Source organism: Condylura cristata, unplaced genomic scaffold, assembly GCF_000260355.1.
Source record: "Condylura cristata isolate star-nosed mole 26May11 unplaced genomic scaffold, ConCri1.0 scaffold00012, whole genome shotgun sequence".
Classification (NCBI taxonomy): domain Eukaryota; kingdom Metazoa; phylum Chordata; class Mammalia; order Eulipotyphla; family Talpidae; genus Condylura; species Condylura cristata.
In genome coordinates, this window is record NW_004567113.1 from 13,449,057 (window position 1) to 13,456,339 (window position 7,283).

Genomic DNA, 7,283 nt, shown 5'->3' on the forward strand with positions numbered 1-7,283 from the left:
AGCTTTATATGTTTTGTCTTGTTGCGGCGGATGGCAGAACCCACTTAGAGCAAGCAGGTTTTGGGACTTCAGGGGTGCCTCTCTCTGAATTGAGGTGCCCGATAACACTATCATATCTATAAACATTACTTATGAAGATTTAAGTACTACCCTTTTCTACTTAAACACCTGAAAGTCCTATGACTACCACTGATAGTATTTCTATTCCATTCCATTTTATTCTGTAGGTAATAATGTTTTGGGGGGGCAAAATACAATTTCATTTAACAAATCGAATTTGCTGCGTCTGCTAATCACGTCTGGTGTGGACTCTGATCAGACAGGGAGGAGGCCGCAGCCCCAGGGGTCCATGGTGGTGGTAATGGGAGAGAGACAATCACCACCACCACCCAGGGGACCCTCCCTCAGCAGCAGCCTGCAGTTTAAGCACAGACTGTTATGAATGGGATAAATCTGTGAGGCTGTATGTTGCCTATGTTAAGGAGGGTGTAAGGAAATGAAAAATCAAAGACACTTTGAGATGACGGAAGATGATGATGATTAGGAAGATGAGGACACTTGCAAAATCTGGGAAGACAAGAGATGCCAGTGTTTGGAGGAATAGGAAGACTGTGAGGCCATCTTGAGGTGCCGAAATGGGTGCTCCAGCAGAGTCCTTTGAAAGCCTATCTTTGCTGAAAGGGAGGAAAAGGTCTGTCCAACTTTTTGGTACATTTTGATTGACTTGGAGATTTTCCCAGTCACTGTTGCTGCCTGAAAAATTACCACAAAATGTAGCTGCAAAATACAATGATTTATTATAATCACCCATTCTGTGGGTCAGGAGTTCAGACACAGAACAGCAGAGACAGTTTATTTCTGCTCCTTGATGTCTGGAGTCTCCACTAGAAGACTTGAGGGCTAGAGGCTGGAAGTATCTGAAGGCTCATTCACTCATATGGCTGGAGATGAAATTGGACATCAGCTTGGGACCTCAGTTCCTTTGCACGTGGGCTAATTTAAGATCCCATATAGCGGTCTTCCTCAGAGCAAATGTCCAACCCCAGCTTCTGCAAAAAGCACAGAAGGGGCTCTCCCTGGTGGTGCAATGGGTTAAAACACAGCACTATGAAGCTCTCTGAAGCCACTGCAGCATGAGTTCAATACCCAGCCAGGGAGGTGACCCACATGGCACAGCAGACCTCTCCTGACCCATGCACTGCTCCCTTCAGCAGTGTATTTCAGTACATCTGCCTGTTCTGCTCCCCATTCTGTCTCTGGTGAATTCTCTCACACACACACCCCCACATCTCTGGCCTGTACCCCAGTTCTGTAAGCATAAATAAATCATAAAAAAAAAAAAGAAAGCACAGAATGATCTATCTTTTCTAAGATAGCCTAACCCAAAGAGACAGAAGCAACACCTCTGTTGTTCTCTTTTGTCTGGAGCGGCCATAAGCTCCCACCCAGTCAAGGCGAAGCAAAGTAGGCGTGTCAAAGAGTGCAAAAAGAGCACATGGAATAACATGAGTGACAATGACGACAGAACACAAGTCCTTCCTCAAAACAAACAAAACGAAAACAACAGGGACCTCCTGGGGGCGCAAGCGGTTAAAGCATAGCACTATGAGACTATCCGCAGCCACCAAAACATGAGTTTGATCCCAGTCCAGGCAGGTGACCCACATGGCATAACAGACCTCTCCTGTCTTGCCCGCTGCTCCTCTCAGCAGTGTACTTTATCAATCTGCCTGTTCTGCTCCCCATGATGTCTCAGATGAATCCTCTCACCACCCCACATCTCTGGCCTTTACCCCAGTTTTTGTATGCATAAATAAGTAAACTTTAAAAACAACAAAACAGGCCCTCCCTGGTGGCGCAGCGGGTTAAAGCACAGCACTGAGAATCTAAAGCTGCTTCTTCATGAGTTCGATTCCCGCCTGCCCCGGAGGTGACCACAGGGTGTGGCAGACCTCTCCTGACCCGCCCGCTGCTCCCCTCAGCAGTGTACTTCATCGATCTGCCTGTTCTGCTCCCCACTCTGTCTCTGGTGAATCCTCTCACCCTCCGCATCTCTGGCCTGTACCCCAGTTCTGTATGAATAAATAAATAAATCTTTAAAAAAAAAAAAACAGATTGACAAAAACAATAGAATCAATTTTTTTCAGAATTCTGGCAACTAAACGCTACATTAACTTGCAATAAGGAGGACTCTTAATCAAGAAAAACTTGCTGAACCTTCATGAAAACAGAGTGCTTTGTGGTGTTTTAACATGCCTTGGTCCCATTCCCAGCTTAGTGGCCTTGAAAATAACAGCTTGCATTTCTGGTGCAGGAAAGAGTACCAGATAAAGCAGCACAATGGACCTCATTCACTAAGAATTGTGGTTACTTGTTTTTTAGTTATCTATTAGTCAGCTCAGCTTGCTTGAATAAAATGCCACAAACTGGGTGATTTTAGTGAGGGCTCTCTGGTACTTCTTCCTCTCATAAAGCCATTCATCCTATCACACTAGAACACCAGCCTTATAATTTTATTTAATCTTAGTTACCTACTAACAGCCCTGTTTCCAAATACAGTCACTTTGGAGGGTAAGTCTTCAACACATGAATTGGAGAAGAAGTGGGGAGATAGTTTAGTTCACAGTGGCCATTTTGAGGATTGGTTCAAAGGGCTTACTTTTATCCAGCTGAAGAAGAATTCTGCCAGTGGAGAGACAGTCATTCAGAGGCTTTCATGAAAAACATTTAAAGGCTGTGCCTTCCCTGGTGGTGGCAGCGGGTTAAAGCACAGCATTAAGAAGCCAAAGCCACTGCAGCATGAGTTCGATCCCTGCCCAGGAGGTGACCACATGGTGCAGCAGACCTCTCCTAACCTGCCCATTGCTCCCCTCAGCAGTGTACTTCATTGATCTGCCTGTTCTGCTCCCCACTCTGTCTCTGGTGAATCCTCTTACTGCCACTGTGCCTCTGTCCTGTACCCCAGTTCTATATGCACAAATACATAAATCTTTAAAATATATATTTAAAGGCTAATGTAATCATCACAGCTACCTGCAGCAATGGGTAACAGTTATGGCAATTAATAGACTAACTAAAATAATTGGGCAGATGCATTGGTAAACAAGAGCTTTGAAAAATTCTGACATTCCTGTTGCTATGGTTGAATTGTGACCCCATCCAAAATGATATGTTGAAGTCCTAATCCACAATCTTATTTGGAAGTAGATTCATTGAAGATGTAATTAGTTAAAATGAGGTCATGCCAGAATAGGCTAAGCTGCTAATCCAGTAGTACTAATGTGTTTATAAGATGACCACAATTTGAAGACACAGATACACAGAGAGAATGTCATGTGAGGTAGAGGTTGAAATAATGCCCCTCCAAAGCAAGTGACACTAAGAACTGTCAGCTGGTACCAGAAGCCATGCCAGAAGCATGAAACATACTCTCCCTCAGTGTCTCCAGAAGGAACCAATCATGTCAACACCTTGATTTCATATTTTTGGCATCCAGTGTTGGAAAGATAAATTTCTGTGTCTTTAAGCCACCCAGTTTCTCATATTTTGCAGCCCAAAGAAACTAATACAATAATTAAATACTAAAAGAAAGTATAGGCCCTCCCTGGTGGCACAACAGGTTAGGATGCAGTCCTGCAAGCTGGCTGCAGCTGCTTTGGTGAGAGTTCGATCCCCGGCCTTGGAGGTGACTCACATGCCACAGCAGACTTCAGACCTATCTCACTGCTGCTCCCCTCAGCAGTGTACAACATTGATCTGCCTGTTCTGTTCCCCACTCTGTCTCTGTTGAATCTTCTCACTATCCTGTACCTCTAACCTGTACCCCAGTTCTGTATGCAAAAATAGATATACACCCATACCAAAAAAAAGTATAAATGTGTATGTTGTAACTCCTTTATTTCCCTTTTCTGATTTAGAAGACAACTACATAAAACATTATTATAAACCTGCATTGAGCAGCACACAATGTAAAAAGACGAGACAACAGCATAAGCAAGGAAAGAGTAGTTATATAGGAGCAAAGTCTTGTGATCTCTTAAAATTATGGTAGTATTAGCTAGAATTAATTAATTAATTAGTATTAAATAAAATTAGATGGCATAAATTAAGATGAAAAACCACTAGGTAATAACCCAAGTATAGTAAAGTTAACAAGAGAATTAAAATAGTATTCTAGAAAATAGCTAACACAAGAAGGCATTACAGAATACTGAGGAACAACAAACCATGAGACATAAAGAAATAACTTTGATGTACATAACACAGTATTGTTGACAATCACTCTGGGGTTTATTAGATCTCCAGAAGGTATTCATTTTCTAATTGTAAGTTTGAATTCAGTAGCAAAATTATTTTGTCCTTACCAGAATTTACATTAAACGTAATGGACTTTAACGCTTCAACTAAAAGGAAGACTGGCAAAATGGATTTAAAAACAAATCCACTACACAATGTTGAGGAGACATATTTTAGATTCAAAGAAAAAACTAGGTTGAAAGTAAGAGGATGGGAAAAGATATGCTGCATAGACTGCAACCAAAAGAAACCGAAAGTGGCTATCCTACCATCAGGCAAAGTAGACCGAGACAAAAACTATTACAAGAGACAAAGGATATTCATTACAAGGAAATGAAAGCTCAAAAGACACTACAAACCAGCTAAACTTAACAAACATCTACAGAAAACTCCACCCAACAGCAGCAGAATTCATTCTTAGCTGGTGTACAGAGAACATTCCTCAGGACCACCCTGGTTGTGTGGGGCGGGGCGGGGAGGGGGGGGTGAAGGATAGCACTGCACAGAGCAGCAGGCTCTTCTGTCCCTCCCTTCCCTCCTCAGCAGTGTATTTCAGTCAATCCACCTGTTCTGCTCCCCACTCTGTCTCTAGTGAATCTTCTCACCACCCCCACCTCTGGCCTGCACGCGTCTTTGTGTGCTAAATAAATCTTAAAAAAAAAAAAAAGAAAATCAGAACATTCTTAAGACTAGATCATGTTAGGCCATAAAACATGTCATAATAAATTTTAAAAGATCAAAATCATGGAAAGAATGTTCTCCGAATACAATGCCATGAAATTAGAAATCAGTAAAGAAGGAAATTCAGAAATTTCACAAATATGTGGAAGTTAAACGATAGTCTTAAACAACCAGTGGGTCAAAGAAGAAATCAGAAGGGCAATTAGAAAGTACCTTGAAATGGATAAATATGAGAACATACCAGAACCTATGTGATGCATGACAGCTCTGTTCAGAAAAAAAAAAAAAAAAAAAAAAAGAGCATTAAAGACTTAATTCAAAGAAATCTCAAACCAATAACCTAACCTTCCACCTTAAGGAACTAGACAAAATGCAAATTAAGCCCAAAGCAAGCATAAGGAAGTAAATGATGATTAGAGGAGCTTAAATAACTGAATCAATAAAACCAAAAATTTGTTCGAGATCAGCAAAATGTTAAACCCTTAGCTACATATCACACTAATCTCAGCATTCCATGAAAACTGTGTCTGTCCAATCCCAGGGCCACTGCTATTTTAAATTTACTTGATTTTTATCAGTAGTTGCCAAATTTAACCTCCCCTTTCTTCATTTATCTCTCACGCCACGCTCCTGGTTCCCCTTACTTGATGCCCAATCCATTTCCATCTCCTTTGCTGACTTACCCCTTGCTTGATCTCTAATCTTGGAGTGTAAGGCTGTGTAGGTGACTAACAGAAGTTTCTTACATCATCACAACCATGGCATTCAAAGCATCTCTAGGCCAATGAGCTCCTGAATGTGATCTCCAGACAGGTCAGCGCCCTGAACTCTAGGCACAAATCCAGCTGCCCTTTGGTCATGTCTGAAATGGTGCCTGCACTGACACTTCACGTTTTACATGCTACGTCAGTTGCACTGTTACAGGATAAGGAGAGGGACATCCCAGGACCCTCAAACCTGCCTGTTCTAAATAGGTTCTGCCATCTTCCATATCAATACATATAAAACCTTAATGGAGAGAAACTTTAATACAATTAGTGTACAATACAGAAAAGACACAGAATATAGTTTCTAAATCAAACACTCAAAACTACCCATGCCCTCACGGGTAAAATTCCACCTCAAAGGGATTGGCCCAAAGCAAGACCTGAAAGCCCGCCACAAGCCTAAAGCACCTTCTGGTGGGGACCCATAGAAAAGGGTCAAAAAGCGCCAGAAAGGGCTAGACAAGTCTGGGAGGAAAAGAAAATCAAAATCAAAATCAAGATAAAAGCTGCCGTAGTCAACCTCACTATGGGTCTCTCAACCACAATCTGCTTCACCAGTCCAGGACCAAGAAACAAGAGCCGCTTCTTCACATGTTGCTCTGCTCCATGTGCCTCTCTCAGGTCTCCTTCTGGCTCTCCATCCTTCTTCCTTTCGCCTCAGACTCCTCTCCAAATTCCCCTCTTCTGCTCAGCTCTACCCTCCCTTGGGTGGGGCAGAAACCTGGAACCTCCCCCTTTGCTGGTGATGGCCCCATTACAGCACCACTGGTTTCCCAGTGGCACCATATCTCCGATCGATCGCTGAAGCGAAGTATCAAGGAATTGCCCTTCCAATCCATATGTCCAGTGCTGCCATTGTCCGTACTCTGAATGTGGATTAGAATACCTTGACACCAACCTCTACCTTCATTACCTCTACCGCCTTCCATTTTAGATCTGACACATTGGCTCTCTCAAGCTCCATTTTATTTGATAATTGGGACAAGTTGGAAACCTAAAAATATATCCAGATGCTCTCCAAACAGAATGGATTGGACCTAGATACTACCAGTTAAATGCACTAGCACAAAGTTTGTAAGAGGCAGTCTTCCTATTGGCATTGGTTTACAAGGTCACAGAGTGCAAGGAAGTTGCAATACTTGGGTTAGGCCATTGTGGGTGTGAGTAGCATTTTCAATGGTGGCCGGTTTCCTGAGCTTTGGACTGCAACTGCTGTGGGTGTCCCTGAACTCCACAGTCCAATGCTATTCCCATACTATTACTCCAGCTCTCCCCATTGATCTCACAAACATTTCACCCCGTTAAAGCCTTTTCTGAATAAAACTCTAAAGGAACTTTTCTCCTAGCACTCAATCCTGATATTTCTGATTTTCTTATATCCACTTGCCTACCTATAGAATTCATTCTCCTTCCAAGAGAATCCCTTAAAAATATAAATCACGGTGGTTTCACTCATAGCAGGAGTATAATGGACCAGGCGAGAAAATAACAAAAATAATGAACAACCATATACCAGAGACATTTTGAGGGGGTGAAGTG